At 44.2% G+C, this 22691-nt stretch overlaps 2 long non-coding RNA genes and 1 pseudogene across 5 annotated transcripts; all 3 read right to left on the reverse strand.

The window, feature by feature from the left end:
• The window catches only part of LOC127918443 (sodium-dependent neutral amino acid transporter B(0)AT2-like), a 51371-nt pseudogene that overhangs the window by 23772 nt on the left and 4908 nt on the right, over window positions 1-22691 (reverse strand).
• Window positions 126-3610, reverse strand: LOC127918447 (uncharacterized). 4 transcript variants are annotated; one of them, XR_008100018.1, is made up of 3 exons: window positions 3447-3609; window positions 2363-2904; window positions 126-206 (listed from the first exon to the last, which is right to left on the reverse strand). It is a non-coding gene; the product is annotated as an uncharacterized LOC127918447 (long non-coding RNA). The 4 variants fall into 4 exon arrangements; XR_008100021.1 differs by lacking the exon at window positions 126-206 and adding an exon at window positions 2029-2100 and having other exon boundaries at window positions 2412-2904; window positions 3447-3610; XR_008100020.1 differs by lacking the exon at window positions 126-206 and adding an exon at window positions 2079-2150 and having other exon boundaries at window positions 2412-2904; window positions 3447-3610.
• On the reverse strand, window positions 7082-7836 carry LOC127918446 (uncharacterized). Its single transcript, XR_008100017.1, has 3 exons — window positions 7720-7836; window positions 7503-7590; window positions 7082-7328 (listed from the first exon to the last, which is right to left on the reverse strand). It is a non-coding gene; the product is annotated as an uncharacterized LOC127918446 (long non-coding RNA).

The following is a 22691-nucleotide window of genomic DNA, read 5'->3' on the forward strand; positions in this document are numbered from 1 at the left end:
AGCTGCACCTGAGGAAGGAAGACAGGGGTAATGCAGTATTTAACATGCTAGCTGCACCTGAGGAAGGAAGACAGGGTTAATACAGTATTTAACATGCTAGCTGTACCTGAGGAAGGAAGACAGGGGGTTAATACAGTATTTAACATGCTAGCTGCACCTGAGGAAGGAAGACAGGGTTAATACAGTATTTAACATGCTAGCTGTACCTGAGGAAGGAAGACAGGGGTTAATACAGTATTTAACATGCTAGCTGCACCTGAGGAAGGAAGACAGGGTTAATACAGTATTTAACATGCTAGCTGCACCTGAGGAAGGAAGACAGGGGTTAATACAGTATTTAACATGCTAGCTGCACCTGAGGAAGAAGACAGGGTTAATAAGTATTTAACATGCTAGGGTTAATACAGTATTTAACATGCTAGCTGCACCTGAGGAAGGAAGACAGGGTTAATACAGTATTTAACATGCTAGCTGCACCTGAGGAAGGAAGACAGGGTTAATACAGTATTTAACATGCTAGCTGCACCTGAGGAAGGAAACAGGGTTAATACAGTATTTAACATGCTAGCTGCACCTGAGGAAGGAAGACAGGGTTAATACAGTATTTAACATGCTAGCTGCACCTGAGGAAGGAAGACAGGGTTAATACAGTATTTAACATGCTAGCTGCACCTGAGGAAGGAAGACAGGGGTTAATACAGTATTTAACATGCTAGCTGCACCTGAGGAAGGAAGACAGGGTTAATACAGTATTTAACATGCTAGCTGCACCTGAGGAAGGAAGACAGGGTTAATACAGTATTTAACATGCTAGCTGCACCTGAGGAAGGAAGACAGGGTTAATACAGTATTTAACATGCTAGCTGCACCTGAGGAAGGAAGACAGGGGTAATGCAGTATTTAACATGCTAGCTGCACCTGAGGAAGGAAGACAGGGTTAATACAGTATTTAACATGCTAGCTGCACCTGAGGAAGGAAGACAGGGTTAATACAGTATTTAACATGCTAGCTGCACCTGAGGAAGGAAGACAGGGTTAATGCAGTATTTAACATGCTAGCTGCACCTGAGGAAGGAAGACAGGGTTAATACAGTATTTAACATGCTAGCTGCACCTGAGGAAGGAAGACAGGGGTTAATGAGGAAGGAAGACAGTATTTAACATGCTAGCTGCACCTGAGGAAGGAAGACAGGGTTAATACAGTATTTAACATGCTAGCTGCACCTGAGGAAGGAAGACAGGGTTAATACAGTATTTAACATGCTAGCTGCACCTGAGGAAGGAAGACAGGGTTAATACAGTATTTAACATGCTAGCTGCACCTGAGGAAGGAAGACAGGGGTTAATACAGTATTTAACATGCTAGCTGCACCTGAGGAAGGAAGACAGGGTTAATACAGTATTTAACATGCTAGCTGCACCTGAGGAAGGAAGACAGGGTTAATACAGTATTTAACATGCTAGCTGCACCTGAGGAAGGAAGACAGGGGTAATACAGTATTTAACATGCTAGCTGCACCTGAGGAAGGAAGACAGGGTTAATACAGTATTTAACATGCTAGCTGCACCTGAGGAAGGAAGACAGGGTTAATACAGTATTTAACATGCTAGCTGCACCTGAGGAAGGAAGACAGGGTTAATACAGTATTTAACATGCTAGCTGCACCTGAGGAAGGAAGACAGGGTTAATACAGTATTTAACATGCTAGCTGCACCTGAGGAAGGAAGACAGGGTTAATACAGTATTTAACATGCTAGCTGCACCTGAGGAAGGAAGTTAATACAGTATTTAACATGCTAGCTGCACCTGAGGAAGGAAGACAGGGTTAATACAGTATTTAACATGCTAGCTGCACCTGAGGAAGGAAGACAGGGTTAATACAGTATTTAACATGCTAGCTGCACCTGAGGAAGGAAGACAGGGTTAATACAGTATTTAACATGCTAGCTGCACCTGAGGAAGGAAGACAGGGTTAATACAGTATTTAACATGCTAGCTGCACCTGAGGAAGGAAGACAGGGTTAATAGTATTTAACATGCTAGCTGCACCTGAGGAAGGAAGACAGGGGTTAATACAGTATTTAACATGCTAGCTGCACCTGAGGAAGGAAGACAGGGGTTAATACAGTATTTAACATGCTAGCTGCACCTGAGGAAGGAAGACAGGGGTTAATACAGTATTTAACATGCTAGCTGCACCTGAGGAAGGAAGACAGGGTTAATACAGTATTTAACATGCTAGCTGCACCTGAGGAAGGAAGACAGGGTTAATACAGTATTTAACATGCTAGCTGCACCTGAGGAAGGAAGACAGGGGTTGCACCTGAGGAAGGAAGACAGTATTTAACATGCTAGCTGCACCTGAGGAAGGAAGACAGGGTTAATACAGTATTTAACATGCTAGCTGCACCTGAGGAAGGAAGACAGGGTTAATACAGTATTTAACATGCTAGCTGTACCTGAGGAAGGAAGACAGGGTTAATACAGTATTTAACATGCTAGCTGTACCTGAGGAAGGAAGACAGGGGTTAATACAGTATTTAACATGCTAGCTGTACCTGAGGAAGGAAGACAGGGTTAATACAGTATTTAACATGCTAGCTGCACCTGAGGAAGGAAGACAGGGTTAATACAGTATTTAACATGCTAGCTGTACCTGAGGAAGGAAGACAGGGTTAATACAGTATTTAACATGCTAGCTGCACCTGAGGAAGGAAGACAGGGTTAATACAGCATTTAACATGCTAGCTGCACCTGAGGAAGGAAGACAGGGGGTAGTGCAGTATTTAACATGCTAGCTGCACCTGAGGAAGGAAAACAGGGGTTAATACAGTATTTAACATGCTAGCTGCACCTGAGGAAGGAAGACAGGGCTAATACAGTATTTAACATGCTAGCTGCACCTGAGGAAGGAAGACAGGGTTAATGCAGTATTTAACATGCTAGCTGCACCTGAGGAAGGGAAGACAGGGTTAATACAGTATTTAACATGCTAGCTGCACCTGAGGAAGGAATACAGGGTTAATACAGTATTTAACATGCTAGCTGCACCTGAGGAAGGAAGACAGGGTTAATACAGTATTTAACATGCTAGCTGCACCTGAGGAAGGAAGACAGGGGTTAATACAGTATTTAACATGCTAGCTGCACCTGAGGAAGGAATACAGGGTTAATACAGTATTTAACATGCTAGCTGCACCTGAGGAAGGAAGACAGGGTTAATACAGTATTTAACATGCTAGCTGCACCTGAGGAAGGAAGACAGGGGTTAATACAGTATTTAACATGCTAGCTGCACCTGAGGAAGGAATACAGGGTTAATACAGTATTTAACATGCTAGCTGCACCTGAGGAAGGAAGACAGGGTTAATACAGTATTTAACATGCTAGCTGCACCTGAGGAAGGAATACAGGGTTAATACAGTATTTAACATGCTAGCTGCACCTGAGGAAGGAAGACAGGGTTAATACAGTATTTAACATGCTAGCTGCACCTGAGGAAGGAAGACAGGGTTAATACAGTATTTAACATGCTAGCTGCACCTGAGGAAGGAAGACAGGGGTTAATACAGTATTTAACATGCTAGCTGCACCTGAGGAAGGAAGACAGGGGGTTAATACAGTATTTAACATGCTAGCTGCACCTGAGGAAGGAAGACAGGGTTAATACAGTATTTAACATGCTAGCTGCACCTGAGGAAGGAATACAGGGTTAATACAGTATTTAACACTAGCTGCACCTGAGGAAGGAAGACAGGGGTTAATACAGTATTTAACATGCTAGCTGCACCTGAGGAAGGAAGACAGGGGTTAATACAGTATTTAACATGCTAGCTGCACCTGAGGAAGGAAGACAGGGTTAATACAGTATTTAACATGCTAGCTGCACCTGAGGAAGGAAGACAGGGGTTAATACGTATTTAACATGCTAGCTGCACATGAGGAAGAATACAGGGTTAATACAGTATTTAACATGCTAGCTGCACCTGAGGAAGGAAGACAGGGTTAATACAGTATTTAACATGCTAGCTGCACCTGAGGAAGGAAGACAGGGGTTAATACAGTATTTAACATGCTAGCTGCACCTGAGGAAGGAATACAGGGTTAATACAGTATTTAACATGCTAGCTGCACCTGAGGAAGGAAGACAGAGGGTTAATACAGTATTTAACATGCTAGCTGCACCTGAGGAAGGAATACAGGGTTAATACAGTATTTAACATACTGGCTGCACCTGAGGAAGGAAGACAGGGTTAATACACATTTAACATGCTAGCTGCACCTGAGGAAGGAAAACAGGGTTAATACAGTATTTAACATGCTACCTGAGGAAGGGGAAGCAGGGTTAATACAGTATTTAACATGCTAGCTGCACCTGAGGGAAGGAAGACAGGGGTTAATACAGTATTTAACATGCTAGCTGCACCTGAGGAAGGAAGACAGGGGTTAATACAGTATTTAACATGCTAGCTGCACCCTGAGGAAGGAAGACAGGGGTTAATACAGTATTTAACATGCTAGCTGCACCTGAGGAAGGAATACAGGGTTAATACAGTATTTAACATGCTAGCTGCACCTGAGGAAGGAAGACAGGGTTAATACAGTATTTAACATGCTAGCTGCACCTGAGGAAGGAAGACACAGTATTTAACATGCTAGCTGCACCTGTAGACTTCCAGTCATTGCAAATCAAATCAAACTTTACACATCGTCAAATACAACAAGTACGGTGAAATGCTTACTTACAAGCCCTTAACCAACAGCCCAGTTCAAGACGAGTTAGAAAATATTTACCAAATAAACTAAAGTAAAAAAATAATGAAAAGTAACACAATAAAATAACAATAATGAGGCTATATACAGGGGGTACCTACCGAGTCAGTGTGCAGGGGTACAGGTTAGTCGAGGTAATTTGTATATGTAGGTAGGGGTGAAGTGACTATGCATATAATAAAACTGCAAGTAGTAGCAGTTAGCAGCTTAACGCTAGTAACAATGGTTCGCAAAACTAAATTAAACTTCCTTCAAACTGTATGCAGGGACATCAAATCACAAAGTTCTCTGACTCTGGGTAAGTAATTCCTAAAGTATCACACTATCCCTTTAAATATTGTTATAGCAGCTCCCTGACATCAGCACTGACAGAATGAGTATGAATAGGTGTCAGTGTTAATCAATCTGACGCTGGGCCAATTGTGCGCCACCCCATGGGTATCCCGGTCGCGGCTTGACAGAGCCTGGACTCGAACCCAGAATCTCTAGTGGCACGGGAGAGAGCACTGCCCACTCAGGAGGCCCTAGGCTGTCAGTGTTAACCAATAGGCTGTCAGTGTTAACCAACAGGCTCAGTTTTAGGTGTCAGTGCATAAGTGATACCAACACAGGGGAGAGAGAGTGTGCAACTACATCTCACAAATTAGATCGTTCCCTAACAACACAGACAGACGGACGTCACCCCTAGTGACAATGTTTGTCTCCCAAAACATTTCTGTCAGGCCAGGGAACAGCCTATGTTCCAGTGTTTCTAATTCCTGAGAACGTTCTTTTGAAAATATTCTAGGAACGGTCTAGCAACATTGTGACAAATCAAGGGGCATGGAAGGAGGTTCCTTGTATTTTGCTCAATTGCCCTCAGCTATGTTTAGACGGTTGTTGTTCATGTTTTGCTGTGTTCTAGTGTACTATGGAATATATGGCTTTTTTATTCTGACACTTCTCCCTGTCATATTTAAGGTTAGAACTACCTTTTCTAGTGTTCTGATGCTTCTAGCTTGGAGCTGTATTTTTATGATAACATAGCTACAGTATTTCACTTTGAATGTATAGTATTGCTTACTAGGTGTGTCCAATCAATTGTGTAACTCCCCTCTTCCAATTAGGGCTAATTGGAAAATCTGTTCAAAGAGGACATTGTATTATTTCTTTACTGACGAAGGCCATTCAGATTTTAAAACCTTGTTTCTATTGAACATGCCATACCAATAAATACATTTTAATGAATTATATGAAGAGTGCCTTGGTCCTCCTTTCTTTTTGATGACCAATTCACCCCTTTTACCAAAGAGAACCTTCCATCTACCAAAATGTACTATTGTGTACCTTAGTAGCGCTTCCCTCCCTCCTCTTTCTACGAGGTTCCTTGTATGTTGAATAATGACGAAGTCAAAATGTTCCTTCAGCCATCGTCCAAATGTTTCTCATGACAAGCAGAAGAAATAAATAACATTTTCTTGTACCACAACCAAACACCAGAATGGTAACCAGATGAAAGCAGTCCCAACCAAACACCAGAATGGTAACCAGATGAAAGCAGTCCCAACCAAACACCAGAATGGTAACTAGATGAAAGCAGTCCCAACCAAACACCAGAATGGTAACCAGATGAAAGCAGTCCCAACCAAACACCAGAATGGTAACCAGATGAAAGCAGTCCCAAACCAAACACCAGAATGGTAGATGAAAGCAGTCCCAACCAAACACCAGAATGGTAACTAGATGAAAGCAGTCCCAACCAAACACCAGAATGGTAACCAGATGAAAGCAGTCCCAACCAAACACCAGAATGGTAACTAGATGAAAGCAGTCCCAAACCAAACACCAGAATGGTAACCAGATGAAAGCAGTCCCAACCAAACACCAGAATGGTAACCAACCAAACACCAGAATGGTAACCAGATGAATGAAAGCAGTCCCAACCAAACACCAGAATGGTAACCAACCAAACACCAGAATGGTAACCAGATGAAAGCAGTCCCAACCAAACACCAGAATGGTAACCAGATGAAAGCAGTCCCAACCAAACACCAGAATGGTAATCAGATGAAAGCAGTCCCTGTGTGTGGTGGGAATGTGTATTGTTAGTTAGTTGAGAAACTAGTCCCTGTGTGTGGTGGGAATGTGTATTGTTAGTTAGTTGACAAAATGTGCATCCCAAATGGCACTCTATTTACCTATAGTGAGCACTACTTTTGACCAGGACCTATTGGGGCTCTGCCTCTCTGGTTAGTGCAACAGATCTGCTATCTTAATTTAATCACTCTGTTGTTGCAGATCATTTTCCTGCACAGGAAAAGGGAAACGCTCATTTTTGCAGGAAATGCAAATTTTTGTGAATTAAAATTTTTAAAAGGCTTCTAACGTTTGTAATTTCCACTTTAACATTTCAGACCTGATTTTCCCTACATAAATGTCCATTAATTATAATCCACATAATAATTGACATTTCCTGTTGCAGCAGGATTATTTTCGTGCTGTGAGAAGCAGGTTCAATTTCAGGTACGGCATCTGTACATACAGCATGAAATAAGGTGCCATTTGGGACCAACCCCTGTTGTGCTCACCATGCAGCTGGAGTAGCCGATACCGGCCAACCTGTTGAGCTCACCATGCAGCTGGAGTAGCCGATACCGGCCAACCTGTTGTGCTCACCATGCAGCTGGAGCTAGCCGATAGCCAACCTGTTGAGCTCACCATGCAGCTGGAGTAGCCGATACCGGCCAACCTGTTGTGCTCACCATGCAGCTGGAGTAGCCGATACCGGCCAACCTGTTGTGCTCACCATGCAGCTGGAGTAGCCGATACCGGCCAACCTGTTGTGCTCACCATGCAGCTGGAATAGCCGATACCGCCAACCTGTTGTGCTCACCATGCAGCTGGAGTAGCCGATACCGCCAACCTGTTGTTCTCACCATGCAGCTGAGTAGCCGATACCGGCCAACCTGTTGTGCTCACCATGCAGCTGGAGTAGCCGATACCGGCCAACCTGTTGTGCTCACCATGCAGCTGGAGTAGCCGATACCGGCCAACCTGTTGTGCTCACCATGCAGCTGGAGTAGCCGATACAACCTGCTGAGCCAACCTGTTGTGCTCACCATGCAGCTGGAGTAGCCGAACCGGCCAACCTGTTGTGCTCACCATGCAGCTGGAGTAGCCGATACCGGCCAACCTGTTGTGCTCACCATGCAGCTGGAGTAGCCGATTACCGGCCAACCTGTTGTGCTCACCATGCAGCTCGAGTAGCCGATACCGGCCAACCTGTTGTGCTCACCATGCAGCTCACCATGCAGCTGGAGTAGCCGATACCGGCCAGCTTGGGGAGATGTGCTTCCACACACCGATGCTGCCCTGACGGATACACCGGCCTGCAGCCAGCTCCATGAAGAACAGGGGAACCCCACCACCACCAACAGCATGACATAGAGAATCATGAATGCGCCTGCCAGGAGAAGAGAGAGGGGAGGAGGCAGAGAGTTAAAAGGAAATCTGCAGTTCACTGTTTCGGTAAACAACTGAGGGATGGGGTTGGAGAAATGTAACCACTCTCAGATTCAAAGACAGAGCTATGATGCAAGGACTGACAATCCATAAGATTTAAACATATATAGTTTTGTTTACAAACAAAGGAACAACACAAGTTTATTTCTTGAGTTTTGGAATTAGACAATTGAACTAAGGTCATGAGGCATTTTTAAGTTATTGATAAGGGAATGTATATGTTTAGAGTAATAATAAGTGAATCTGAATGACATTAAGAGTAATGACTAAAGTATTTCACCCTAATAGTTACAGAAGCTTAGACAATGTGTTTCGACATAATTCTAGAATATTGTGAGTCAGTGGAACATTGTGTTTGTGTGTGATAAATAGGAACTTGACAACACACATGTTTTGGTACTGTGAGACCAAGGACAGGAGATAACGTTCCTCCACCCAGGGAGGAACAGATGCGCTTGTAGACTTGTAGGTGCTTGTAGGAGTTATATAAAAGGCTATGCGCATTATATGATTTGAGTCTTGGCCTAATTATTATTAAATCCAAGGTCTTACAAACCTCGAATTTGTCAAAGCTTTAATAATGGTTAGTTATTATCATTGGGATTGAAAATTCTCGTGACAGTTATATTATTCAAGATTCAATGGCTATATACAGTAGGGAGAACAAGTATTTGATCCACTGCCGATTTTGCAGGTTTTCCTACTTACAAAGCATGTAGAGGTCTGTAATTTGTATCATATATACACTTCAACTGTGAGAGACGGACAAAAATCCAGAAAATCACATTGTATGATTTTTAAGTAATTAATTACTACAGGACTCCCAATCACTGCAGTATGTGATACAGCCCAGGATCGAACCATGGTCTGTAGTGACGCCTCTAGCCCGTTGCGCCATTCAAGAGAAAGAGACTGAATGGGGTTAGACAGAGAACAGATGGAAAACACGAGTGAAGGAGACAGGGGAGGGAGAGATAAAACAATGGAATAAAGTAGAGGGAAAAAGCGAGAGAGAGAGAGAGAGAGAGTGAATGGGGTTAGACAGAGAACAGATGGAAAAACACGAGTGAAGGAGACACGGGAGGGAGAGATAAAACAATGGAATGAAGTAGAGAGTAAGAGAGAGAGAGGGAGGGGGACGAGTTAGAGAGAAAGAAACCTACTCCTTCAAAAAGTATCTGAAAGTGATGGTTCTAGTCCCCCAGCATAAAGTATCTGAAAGTGATGGGTCTAGTCCCACAGCATAAAGTCTGAAAATGATGGTTATTGTCGCCCAGCATAAAGTCTGAAAGTGATGGTTCTAGTCCCACAGCATTAAGTCTGAAAGTGATGGTTATAGTCCCACAGTATGAATTCTGAAGTGTCTGATGGTTCTATGTGTCAGAGCATAAGATGAGTCTGCAAACAATTTGGGATGGTTCTAGTGCAAACAAAGTTTGTTATAAAAGAAGATGGTTCTAGTCCTCAACTCAGCATAAAGACTGGCCTGATAGCATTTATATCAGCCCTCTAATTACAATTAAGAGCAAAATGTGCCGCTCTGTTCTGGGCCAGCTGCAGCTTAACTAGGTTTTTCCTTGCAGCACTGACCAAATGACTGAAAGTAATCAAGATTAGACAAAACTATAGCCTGCAGAACTTGCTTTTTGGAGTGTGGTGTCAAAAAAGCAGAGCATTATTATAGACCTCTCCCCATCTTTACAACCATTGAATCTATTTGTCTTGACCATGACAGTTTACAAGTCTAAGGTAACGCCAAGTAATTTAGTCTCCTCAACTTGTTCAACTGCCACACCATTCATTACCAGATTCAGCTGAGGTCTAGCACTTAAGGAATGGTTTGTACCATATACAATGCTCTTAGTTTTAGAGATGTTCAGGACCAGAACAAACAGACAACAACTCTTTATTAAGGATTTCAGTGAATTCATTAGCTGTGGTTGCTGATGCATATATGGTTGAATCATCAGCATACATGGACACACATGCTTTTTGTTTGCCAGTGGCAGGTCATTGGTAAAAATAGAAAAGAGTAGAGGGCCTAGAGAGCTGCCCTGCGGTATACCACACTTGACATGTTTGACATTAGAGTTTCCATTAAAGAAACCCCATTGAATTATATTAGATAGATAGTCTGAATAGTGATATGGCAGAGGTTGAAAAGCCATAACACATACGTTTTTTCAACAACAGGTTATGGTCAATAATATCAAAGGCTGCACTGAAATCTACAGCTCCCACAATATTATTATTATCAATTTCTTTCAACCAATCATCATTCATTTGTGTCAGTGCAGTACATGTTGAGTGCCCTTTCTATAAGGACTGAAATCTGTTGTTAATTTGTTTTACAGAGAAATAGCATTGTATTTCATCAAACACAATTTTTCCCAACAGTTTGCTAAGATCTGGCAGCAAGCTTATAGGTCTGCTGTTAGAACCAGTAAAGGCTGCTTTACCACTCTTGGGTAGCGGAATTACTTTGGCTTGTCTCCAGGGAAAGACTTTCCTCTAGACTCAGTTTAAAAATATGACAGATAGGAGGAGGGCTATAGAGTCAGCTACTATTTCAGTAGGTGTGGCTATAGTCAGATACCATCCTCAGTAGGAGTGGCTATAGAGTCAGCTACCATCCTCAGTAGGAGTGGCTATAGTCAGATACCATCCTCAGTAGGAGTGGCTATAGAGTCAGCTACCATCCTCAGTAGGAGTGGCTATAGAGTCAGCTACCATCCTCAGTAATGAGTGGCTATAGAGTCAGCTACCATCCTCAGTAGGTGTGGCTAATAAATACCATCCTCAGTAGGAGTGGCTATAGAGTCAGATACCATCCTCAGTAGGAGTGGCTATAGAGTCAGCTACCATCCTCAGTAGGAGTGGCTATAGAGTCAGCTACCATCCTCAGTAGGATGGCTATAGAGTCAGCTACCATCCTCAGTAGGAGTGGCTATAGAGTCAGCTACCATCCTCAGTAAGAGTGGCTTAGTCAGCTACCATCTGCAGTAGGAGTGGCTATATAAGTTACCATCCTCAGTAGGAGTGGCTATAGAGTCAGCTACCAAGTAGGAGTGGCTAAGTCAGCTACCATCCTCAGTAGGAGTGGCTATAGAGTCAGCTACCATCCTCAGTAGGAGTGGCTAAGTCAGCTACCATCCTCAGTAGGAGTGGCTATAAATACCATCCTCAGTAGGAGTGGCTATAGAGTCAGCTACCATCCTCAGTAGGAGTGGCTATAGAGTCAGATACCATCCTCAGTAGGAGTGGCTATAGAGTCAGCTACCATCCTCAGTAGGAGTGGCTATAGAGTCAGCTACCATCCTCAGTAGGAGTGGCTATAGAGTCAGATACCATCCTCAGTAGGAGTGGCTATAGAGTCAGATACCATCCTCAGTAGGATTGGCTATAGAGTCAATACCATCCTCAGTAGGAGTGGCTATAGAGTCAGATACCATCCTCAGTAGGAGTGGCTATAGAGTCAGATACCATCCTCAGTAGGAGTGGCTATAGTCAGCTACCATCCTCAGTAGGAGTGGCTATAGAGTCAGATACCATCCTCAGTAGGAGTGGCTATAGAGTCAGCTACCATCCTCAGTAGGAGTGGCTATAGAGTCAGCTACCATCCTCAGTAGGAGTGGCTATAGAGTCAGCTACCATCCTCAGTAGGTGTGGCTATAGTCAGATACCATCCTCAGTAGGAGTGGCTATAGAGTCAGATACCATCCTCAGTAGGAGTGGCTATAGAGTCAGCTACCATCCTCAGTAGGAGTGGCTATAGAGTCAGCTACCATCCTCAGTAGGAGTGGCTATAGAGTCAGCTACCATCCTCAGTAGGAGGGCTATAGAGTCAGCTACCATCCTCAGTAAAGTGGCTATAGTCAGCTACCATCTGCAGTAGGAGTGGCTATAGTCAGCTACCATCCTCAGTAGGAGTGGCTATAGAGTCAGCTACCATCCTCAGTAGGAGTGGCTATAGTCAGCTACCATCCTCAGTAGGAGTGGCTATAGAGTCAGCTACCATCCTCAGTAGGAGTGGCTATAGTCAGCTACCATCCTCAGTAGGAGTGGCTATAGTCAGCGACCATCCTCAGTAGGAGTGGCTATAGAGTCAGCTACCATCCTCAGTAGGAGTGGCTATAGAGTCAGATACCATCCTCAGTAGGAGTGGCTATAGAGTCAGCTACCATCCTCAGTAGGAGTGGCTATAGAGTCAGCTACCATCCTCAGTAGGAGTGGCTATAGAGTCAGATACCATCCTCAGTAGGAGTGGCTATAGAGTCAGATACCATCCTCAGTAGGAGTGGCTATAGAGTCAGATACCATCCTCAGTAGGAGTGGCTATAGAGTCAGATACCATCCTCAGTAGGAGTGGCTATAGAGTCAGATACCATCCTCAGTAGGAGTGGCTATAGTCAGCTACCATCCTCAGTAGGAGTGGCTATAGAGTCAGATACCATCCTCAGTAGGAGTGGCTATAGAGTCAGATACCATCCTCAGTAGGAGTGGCTATAGAGTCAGATACCATCCTCAGTAGGAGTGGCTATAGAGTCAGATACCATCCTCAGTAGGAGTGGCTATAGTCAGCTACCATCCTCAGTAGGAGTGGCTATAGAGTCAGATACCATCCTCAGTAGGAGTGGCTATAGAGTCAGATACCATCCTCAGTAGGAGTGGCTATAGAGTCAGATACCATCCTCAGTAGGAGTGGCTATAGAGTCAGATACCATCCTCAGTAGGAGTGGCTATAGAGTCAGATACCATCCTCAGTAGGAGTGGCTATAGAGTCAGATACCATCCTCAGTAGGAGTGGCTATAGAGTCAGATACCATCCTCAGTAGGAGTGGCTATAGAGTCAGCTACCATCCTCAGTAAGAGTGGCTATAGAGTCAGATACCATCCTCAGTAGGATTGGCTATAGAGTCAGATACCATCCTCAGTAGGAGTGGCTATAGAGTCAGATACCATCCTCAGTAGGAGTGGCTATAGAGTCAGATACCATCCTCAGTAGGAGTGGCTATAGTCAGCTACCATCCTCAGTAGGAGTGGCTATAGAGTCAGATACCATCCTCAGTAGGAGTGGCTATAGAGTCAGATACCATCCTCAGTAGGAGTGGCTATAGAGTCAGATACCATCCTCAGTAGGAGTGGCTATAGAGTCAGATACCATCCTCAGTAGGAGTGGCTATAGAGTCAGATACCATCCTCAGTAGGAGTGGCTATAGAGTCAGATACCATCCTCAGTAGTGGCTATAGAGTCAGCTACCATCCTCAGTAAGAGTGGCTATAGAGTCAGATACCATCCTCAGTAGTGGCTATAGAGTCAGCTACCATCCTCAGTAGGAGTGGCTATAGAGTCAGATACCATCCTCCGTAAGAGTGGCTATAGAGTCAGATACCATCCTCAGTAGGAGTGGCTATAGAGTCAGATACCATCCTCAGTAGGAGTGGCTATAGAGTCAGATACCGTCCTCAGTAAGAGTGGCTATAGAGTCAGATACCATCCTCAGTAAGAGTGGCTATAGTCAGCTACCATCCTCAGTAAGAGTGGCTATAGAGTCAGATACCATCCTCAGTAAGAGTGGCTATAGAGTCAGATACCATCCTCAGTAAGAGTGGCTATAGAGTCAGATACCATCCTCAGTAAGAGTGGCTATAGAGTCAGATACCATCCTCAGTAAGAGTGGCTATAGAGTCAGATACCATCCTCAGTAGGAGTGGCTATAGAGTCAGATACCATCCTCAGTAAGAGTGGCTATAGAGTCAGCTACCATCCTCAGTAGGAGTGGCTATAGAGTCAGCTACCATCCTCAGTAGGAGTGGCTATAGAGTCAGCTACCATCCTCAGTAGGAGTGGCTATAGTCAGATACCATCCTCAGTAGGAGTGGCTATAGAGTCAGCTACCATCCTCAGTAGGAGTGGCTATAGTCAGATACCATCCTCAGTAAGAGTGGCTATAGAGTCAGATACCATCCTCAGTAAGAGTGGCTATAGTCAGCTACCATCCTCAGTAGGTGTGGCTATAGAGTCAGCTACCATCCTCAGTAGGAGTGGCTATAGTCAGCTACCATCCTCAGTAGGAGTGGCTATAGTCAGCTACCATCCTCAGTAAGAGTGGCTATAGAGTCAGATACCATCCTCAGTAAGAGTGGCTATAGTCAGCTACCATCCTCAGTAGGTGTGGCTATAGAGTCAGCTACCATCCTCAGTAGGAGTGGCTATAGAGTCAGATACCATCCTCAGTAAGAGTGGCTATAGAGTCAGATACCATCCTCAGTAAGAGTGGCTATAGAGTCAGATACCATCCTCAGTAAGAGTGGCTATAGAGTCAGATACCATCCTCAGTAAGAGTGGCTATAGAGTCAGATACCATCCTCAGTAGGAGTGGCTATAGAGTCAGATACCATCCTCAGTAAGAGTGGCTATAGAGTCAGCTACCATCCTCAGTAGGAGTGGCTATAGAGTCAGCTACCATCCTCAGTAGGAGTGGCTATAGAGTCAGCTACCATCCTCAGTAGGAGTGGCTATAGTCAGATACCATCCTCAGTAGGAGTGGCTATAGAGTCAGCTACCATCCTCAGTAGGAGTGGCTATAGTCAGATACCATCCTCAGTAAGAGTGGCTATAGAGTCAGATACCATCCTCAGTAAGAGTGGCTATAGTCAGCTACCATCCTCAGTAGGTGTGGCTATAGAGTCAGCTACCATCCTCAGTAGGAGTGGCTATAGTCAGCTACCATCCTCAGTAGGAGTGGCTATAGTCAGCTACCATCCTCAGTAAGAGTGGCTATAGAGTCAGATACCATCCTCAGTAAGAGTGGCTATAGTCAGCTACCATCCTCAGTAGGTGTGGCTATAGAGTCAGCTACCATCCTCAGTAGGAGTGGCTATAGTCAGCTACCATCCTCAGTAGGAGTGGCTATAGTCAGCTACCATCCTCAGTAGGAGTGGCTATAGAGTCAGATACCATCCTCAGTAGGAGTGGCTATAGAGTCAGCTACCATCCTCAGTAGGAGTGGCTATAGTCAGCTACCATCCTCAGTAGGAGTGGCTATAGTCAGCTACCATCCTCAGTAGGAGTGGCTATAGAGTCAGATACCATCCTCAGTAGGAGTGGCTATAGAGTCAGCTACCATCCTCAGTAGGAGTGGCTATAGTCAGCTACCATCCTCAGTAGGAGTGGCTATAGAGTCAGCTACCATCCTCAGTAGGAGTGGCTATAGAGTCAGCTACCATCCTCAGTAGGAGTGGCTATAGTCAGCTACCATCCTCAGTAAGAGTGGCTATAGAGTCAGCTACCATCCTCAGTAGGAGTGGCTATAGAGTCAGATACCATCCTCAGTAGGAGTGGCTATAGAGTCAGATACCATCCTCAGTAAGAGTGGCTATAGAGTCAGATACCATCCTCAGTAAGAGTGGCTATAGAGTCAGCTACCATCCTCAGTAAGAGTGGCTATAGAGTCAGATACCATCCTCAGTAGGAGTGGCTATAGAGTCAGCTACCATCCTCAGTAGGAGTGGCTATAGAGTCAGATACCATCCTCAGTAGGAGTGGCTATAGAGTCAGCTACCATCCTCAGTAGGAGTGGCTATAGAGTCAGATACCATCCTCAGTAGGAGTGGCTATAGAGTCAGATACCATCCTCAGTAAGAGTGGCTATAGAGTCAGATACCATCCTCAGTAAGAGTGGCTATAGAGTCAGATACCATCCTCAGTAGGAGTGGCTATAGTCAGCTACCATCCTCAGTAGGAGTGGCTATAGAGTCAGATACCATCCTCAGTAAGAGTGGCTATAGAGTCAGATACCATCCTCAGTAGGAGTGGCTATAGAGTCAGATACCATCCTCAGTAAGAGTGGCTATAGAGTCAGCTACCATCCTCAGTAAGAGTGGCTATAGAGTCAGATACCATCCTCAGTAGGAGTGGCTATAGAGTCAGCTACCATCCTCAGTAGGAGTGGCTATAGAGTCAGATACCATCCTCAGTAAGAGTGGCTATAGAGTCAGATACCATCCTCAGTAAGAGTGGCTATAGAGTCAGATACCATCCTCAGTAGGAGTGGCTATAGAGTCAGATACCATCCTCAGTAGGAGTGGCTATAGAGTCAGCTACCATCCTCAGTAAGAGTGGCTATAGAGTCAGCTACCATCCTCAGTAGGAGTGGCTATAGAGTCAGCTCCCATCCTCAGTAAGAGTGGCTATAGAGTCAGATACCATCCTCAGTAAGAGTGGCTATAGATTCAGATACCATCCTCAGTAAGAGTGGCTATAGAGTCAGATACCATCCTCAGTAGGAGTGGCTATAGAGTCAGCTACCATCCTCAGTAGGAGTGGCTATAGAGTCAGCTCCCATCCTCAGTAAGAGTGGCTATAGAGTCAGATACCATCCTCAGTAGGAGTGGCTATAGAGTCAGATACCATCCTCAGTAGGAGTGGCTATAGAGTCAGATACCATCCTCAGTAGGAGTGGCTATAGAGTCAGATACCATCCTCAGTAAGAGTGGCTATAGAGTCAGATACCATCCTCAGTAGGAGTGGCTATAGAGTCAGATACCATCCTCAGTAAGAGTGGCTATAGAGTCAGATACCATCCTCAGTAGGAGTGGCTATAGAGTCAGCTCCCATCCTCAGTAGGAGTGGCTATAGAGTCAGATACCATCCTCAGTAAGAGTGGCTATAGAGTCAGATACCATCCTCAGTAAGAGTGGCTATAGAGTCAGATACCATCCTCAGTAAGAGTGGCTATAGAGTCAGATACCATCCTCAGTAAGAGTGGCTATAGAGTCAGATACCATCCTCAGTAGGAGTGGCTATAGAGTCAGCTCCCATCCTCAGTAGGAGTGGCTATAGAGTCAGCTCCCATCCTCAGTAAGAGTGGCTATAGAGTCAGATACCATCCTCAGTAAGAGTGGCTATAGAGTCAGATACCATCCTCAGTAGGAGTGGCTATAGAGTCAGATACCATCCTCAGTAGGAGTGGCTATAGAGTCAGCTACCATCCTCAGTAAGAGTGGCTATAGAGTCAGCTACCATCCTCAGTAGGAGTGGCTATAGAGTCAGATACCATCCTCAGTAAGAGTGGCTATAGAGTCAGCTACCATCCTCAGTAAGAGTGGCTATAGAGTCAGCTCCCATCCTCAGTAGGAGTGGCTATAGAGTCAGATACCATCCTCAGTAAGAGTGGCTATAGAGTCAGCTACCATCCTCAGTAGGAGTGGCTATAGAGTCAGATACCATCCTCAGTAAGAGTGGCTATAGAGTCAGATACCATCCTCAGCAAGAGTGGCTATAGAGTCAGATACCATCCTCAGTAAGAGTGGCTATAGAGTCAGATACCATCCTCAGTAAGAGTGGCTATAGAGTCAGATACCATCCTCAGTAAGAGTGGCTATAGAGTCAGCTACCATCCTCAGTAGGAGTGGCTATAGAGTCAGCTACCATCCTCAGTAGGAGTGGCTATAGAGTCAGATACCATCCTCAGTAAGAGTGGCTATAGAGTCAGCTACCATCCTCAGTAGGAGTGGCTATAGAGTCAGCTACCATCCTCAGTAAGAGTGGCTATAGAGTCAGATACCATCCTCAGTAGGAGTGGCTATAGAGTCAGCTACCATCCTCAGTAAGAGTGGCTATAGAGTCAGATACCATCCTCAGTAAGAGTGGCTATAGAGTCAGATACCATCCTCAGTAAGAGTGGCTATAGAGTCAGATACCATCCTCAGTAGGAGTGGCTATAGAGTCAGATACCATCCTCAGTAGGAGTGGCTATAGAGTCAGCTACCATCCTCAGTAGGAGTGGCTATAGAGTCAGATACCATCCTCAGTAGGAGTGGCTATAGAGTCAGATACCATCCTCAGTAGGAGTGGCTATAGAGTCAGATACCATCCTCAGTAAGAGTGGCTATAGAGTCAGATACCATCCTCAGTAAGAGTGGCTATAGAGTCAGCTACCATCCTCAGTAAGAGTGGCTATAGAGTCAGATACCATCCTCAGTAGGAGTGGCTATAGAGTCAGCTACCATCCTCAGTAAGAGTGGCTATAGAGTCAGATACCATCCTCAGTAAGAGTGGCTATAGAGTCAGATACCATCCTCAGTAGGAGTGGCTATAGAGTCAGCTACCATCCTCAGTAGGTGTGGCTATAGAGTCAGATACCATCCTCAGTAGGAGAGGCTATAGAGTCAGCTACCATCCTCAGTAGGAGTGGCTATAGAGTCAGATACCATCCTCAGTAGGAGTGGCTATAGAGTCAGCTACCATCCTCAGTAGGAGTGGCTATAGTCAGCTACCATCCTCAGTAGGAGTGGCTATAGAGTCAGCTACCATCCTCAGTAGGAGTGGCTATAGAGTCAGCTACCATCCTCAGTAGGAGTGGCTATAGTCAGCTACCATCCTCAGTAGGAGTGGCTATAGTCAGCTACCATCCTCAGTAGGAGTGGCTATAGAGTCAGATACCATCCTCAGTAGGAGTGGCTATAGAGTCAGATACCATCCTCAGTAGGAGTGGCTATAGAGTCAGCTACCATCCTCAGTAGGAGTGGCTATAGAGTCAGCTACCATCCTCAGTAGGAGTGGCTATAGAGTCAGCTACCATCCTCAGTAGGAGTGGCTATAGAGTCAGATACCATCCTCAGTAGGAGTGGCTATAGAGTCAGCTACCATCCTCAGTAAGAGTGGCTATAGAGTCAGATACCATCCTCAGTAGGAGTGGCTATAGAGTCAGCTACCATCCTCAGTAGGTGTGGCTATAGAGTCAGATACCATCCTCAGTAGGAGTGGCTATAGAGTCAGATACCATCCTCAGTAGGAGTGGCTATAGAGTCAGCTACCATCCTCAGTAGGAGTGGCTATAGAGTCAGATACCATCCTCAGTAGGAGTGGCTATAGAGTCAGCTACCATCCTCAGTAGGTGTGGCTATAGAGTCAGATACCATCCTCAGTAGGAGTGGCTATAGAGTCAGCTACCATCCTCAGTAGGAGTGGCTATAGAGTCAGCTACCATCCTCAGTAGGAGTGGCTATAGAGTCAGCTACCATCCTCAGTAGGAGTGGCTATAGAGTCAGATACCATCCTCAGTAGGAGTGGCTATAGAGTCAGCTGTACAGCCAAAGAACCCTTTTGGAACCCTTTTTTCTAAGAGTGTATGTAAAGTTGCCTTAGGGAATTTGAAATATACCATTCTCTCTCTCCCTCTCTCTCCCTCTCCCTCTCCCTCTCTGCCCCTGTCCTATAGGGCCCACAGAGTGAGACTCACCTCCTCCGTTCTGATGGCAGAGGTAGGGGAACCTCCATACGTTCCCCAAGCCCACGCTGAAGCCCACCTGAGCCAGTACATACTGCAGCTTGCTGTCCCACGCCGGGCGGTCGTCTGCATCCCCAGACGACGCCCCGCCCCCAGAGGTCCCCTGCACTCCCAAGTCCAGGAGCTCCGCCTCCGACCGACTCTCTCCCATCCTAGTGCCCTCATCGCTAGGCAATGGAGGCTTCTCCATCTAGACAAAGGAAATGAAGAACAGGTGTCCCAATAGAGATAGGTGTGTGAGTGTGTTAGTGTTAGTGTGTTTGTGTTAGTGTGTTTGTGTTAGTGTGTGTGTGTGTGAGTGTGAGTGTGTTTGTGTTTGTGTGTGTGTGTGTGTGTGTGTGTGTGTGTGTGTTTGTGTTTGTGTGTGTGTTTGTGTGTGTGTTTGTGTTTGTGTGTGTTAGTGTGTGTGTGTGTGTGTGTGTGTGTGTGTGTGTGTGTGTGTGTGTGTGTGTGTGTGTGTGTGTGTGTGTGTGTGTGTGTGTGTGTGTGTATGTGTGTGGTTCTTTTACATTTTGTTTGTGTTTGTGTGTGTGTGACTAACATTATATCTTATGTGTGTTTGACAAACACATATGTGTATTGTAGATCTTCCCTGTGTTTGTGTTTGTGTTGCAGGTGTTAGAGCAGGAAAGGCAAGGGGGTGCCTGTGTGTCACATTATATACAATAAACAGTGTAAACATGTGTGTGCTTAATGTACAGTGTTGTGTAGTGTGTGTGTGTGTCAATAGACTGTAAACATGGCTTAATGTTCTGATAGTGATGTGTTAGTGTTTGCTTAATGTGTTCTGATAGTGAGGGGTGTGTGTAGACTGTAGTGTGTGGTGTGTGTGTGTGTTGTGTGTGTGTGTGTGTGTGTGTGTGTGTTTGTAAACATTGGTTTCTTTTTACATTTACATTTGAGTCATTTGCAGACACTTATCCAGGGGCTAACATTATATCTTATGTTAGCTGTTTGGGACAACCACATATCACAGTTGTATTAAGTAGATCTTCCCTCAGTAAAGAATCTATGAGCAAAGTCAGTGGTAGTGAGACCAGACTAAGTGCAGGTGTTAGAGCAGGAAAGGCTATAAAGGGGGCTCTTGACAGGCCTGCTAGATATGTCTCGCATTATATACAATAAACAGTCAATAGACTATAAACATGGGGCTTAATGTACAGTTTGTGATAGTGAGTGGGTGTCAATAGACTGTAAACATGGGGCTTAATGTACAGGTTCTGATAGTGAGGGGTGTCAATAGACTGTAAACATGGGGCTTAATGTACAGGTTCTGATAGTGAGGGGTGTCAATAGACTGTAAACATGGGGCTTAATGTACAGGTTCTGATAGTGAGGGGTGTCAATAGACTATAAACATGGGGCTTAATGTACAGGTTCTGATAGTGAGGGGTGTCAATAGACTGTAAACATGGGGCTTAATGTACAGGTTCTGATAGTGAGGGGTGTCAATAGACTGTAAACATGGGGCTTAATGTACAGGTTCTGATAGTGAGGGGTGTCAACAGACTGTAAACATGGGGCTTAATGTACAGGTTCTGATAGTGAGGGGTGTCAACAGACTGTAAACATGGGGCTTAATGTACAGGTTCTGATAGTGAGGGGTGTCAACAGACTGTAAACATGGGGCTTAATGTACAGGTTCTGATAGTGAGGGGTGTCAACAGACTGTAAACATGGGGCTTAATGTACAGGTTCTGATAGTGAGTGGGTGTCAATAGACTATAAACATGGGACTTAATGTACAGGTTCTGATAGTGAGGGGTGTCAATAGACTATAAACATGGGGCTTAATGTACAGGTTCTGATAGTGAGGGGTGTCAATAGACTGTAAACATAGGGCTTAATGTACAGGTTCTGATAGTGAGGGGTGTCAATAGACTATAAACATGGGGCTTAATGTGCAGGTTCTGATAGTGAGGGGTGTCAATAGACTGTAAACATGGGCTTAATGTACAGGTTCTGATAGTGAGGGGGTGTCAATAGACTATAAACATGGGGCTTAATGTACAGGTTCTGATAGTGAGGGGTGTCAATAGACTATAAACATGGGGCTTAATGTACAGGTTCTGATAGTGAGGGGTGTCAATAGACGATAAACCAAAGGTTGTTTCCACACAGACTCTGTTACTTGTTTTTCACAGCTGGGGACTTGTCTCATCCATTTACTTACAGTTTCAAAAATAAGCTGGGGATAAAATAGAGCTGTTACAGTAGTTACATCCATTTTAGCTGTTACAGTATCAAATAGAAGCTGTTACAGTATAAAATAGAAGCTGTTACAGTATTAAATAGAAGCTGTTACAGTATCAAAAATAAGCTGTTACAGAAGCTGTTACAGTATCAAAAGAAGCTGTTACAGTATAAAATAGAAGCTGTTACAGTATTAAATAGAAGCTGTTACAATATTAAATAGAAGCTGTTACAGTATCAAATAGAAGCTGTTACAGTATAAAATAGAAGCTGTTACAGTATCAAAAAAAGCTGTTACAGTATAAAAAGCTGTTACAGTATTAAATAGAAGCTGTTACAGTATAAAATAGAAGCTGTTACAATATCAAATAGAAGCTGTTACAGTATCAAATAGAAGCTGTTACAGTATCAAATAGAAGCTGTTACAATATCAAATGGAAGCTGTTACAGTATAAAATAGAAGCTGTTACAAAAAATAGAAGCTGTTACAGTATCAAATAGAAGCTGTTACAATATCAAATGGAAGCTGTTACAATATCAAATAGAAGTTACAATAAAATGGAAGCTGTTACAGTATCAAATAGAAGCTGTTACAATATCAAAAATAAGCTGTTACAGTATAAAATAGAAGCTGTTACAGTATCAAATAGAAGCTGTTACAATATCAAATGGAAGCTGTTACAATATCAAATAGAAGCTGTTACAGTATAAAATAGAAGCTGTTACAGTATAAAATAGAAGCTGATACAGTATAAAATAGAAGCTGTTACAGTATAAAATAGAAGCTGATACAGTAAAAATAGAAGCTGTTACAGTATCAAATAGAAGCTGTTACAATATCAAATAGAAGCTGTTACAGTATAAAATAGAAGCTGTTAAGTATCAAATAGAAGCTGTTACAATATCAAATGGAAGCTGTTACAATATCA

The sequence above is a fragment of the Oncorhynchus keta genome, unplaced genomic scaffold (assembly GCF_023373465.1).
Source record: "Oncorhynchus keta strain PuntledgeMale-10-30-2019 unplaced genomic scaffold, Oket_V2 Un_contig_14234_pilon_pilon, whole genome shotgun sequence".
In the NCBI taxonomy this organism is placed as follows: Eukaryota; Metazoa; Chordata; class Actinopteri; order Salmoniformes; family Salmonidae; genus Oncorhynchus; species Oncorhynchus keta.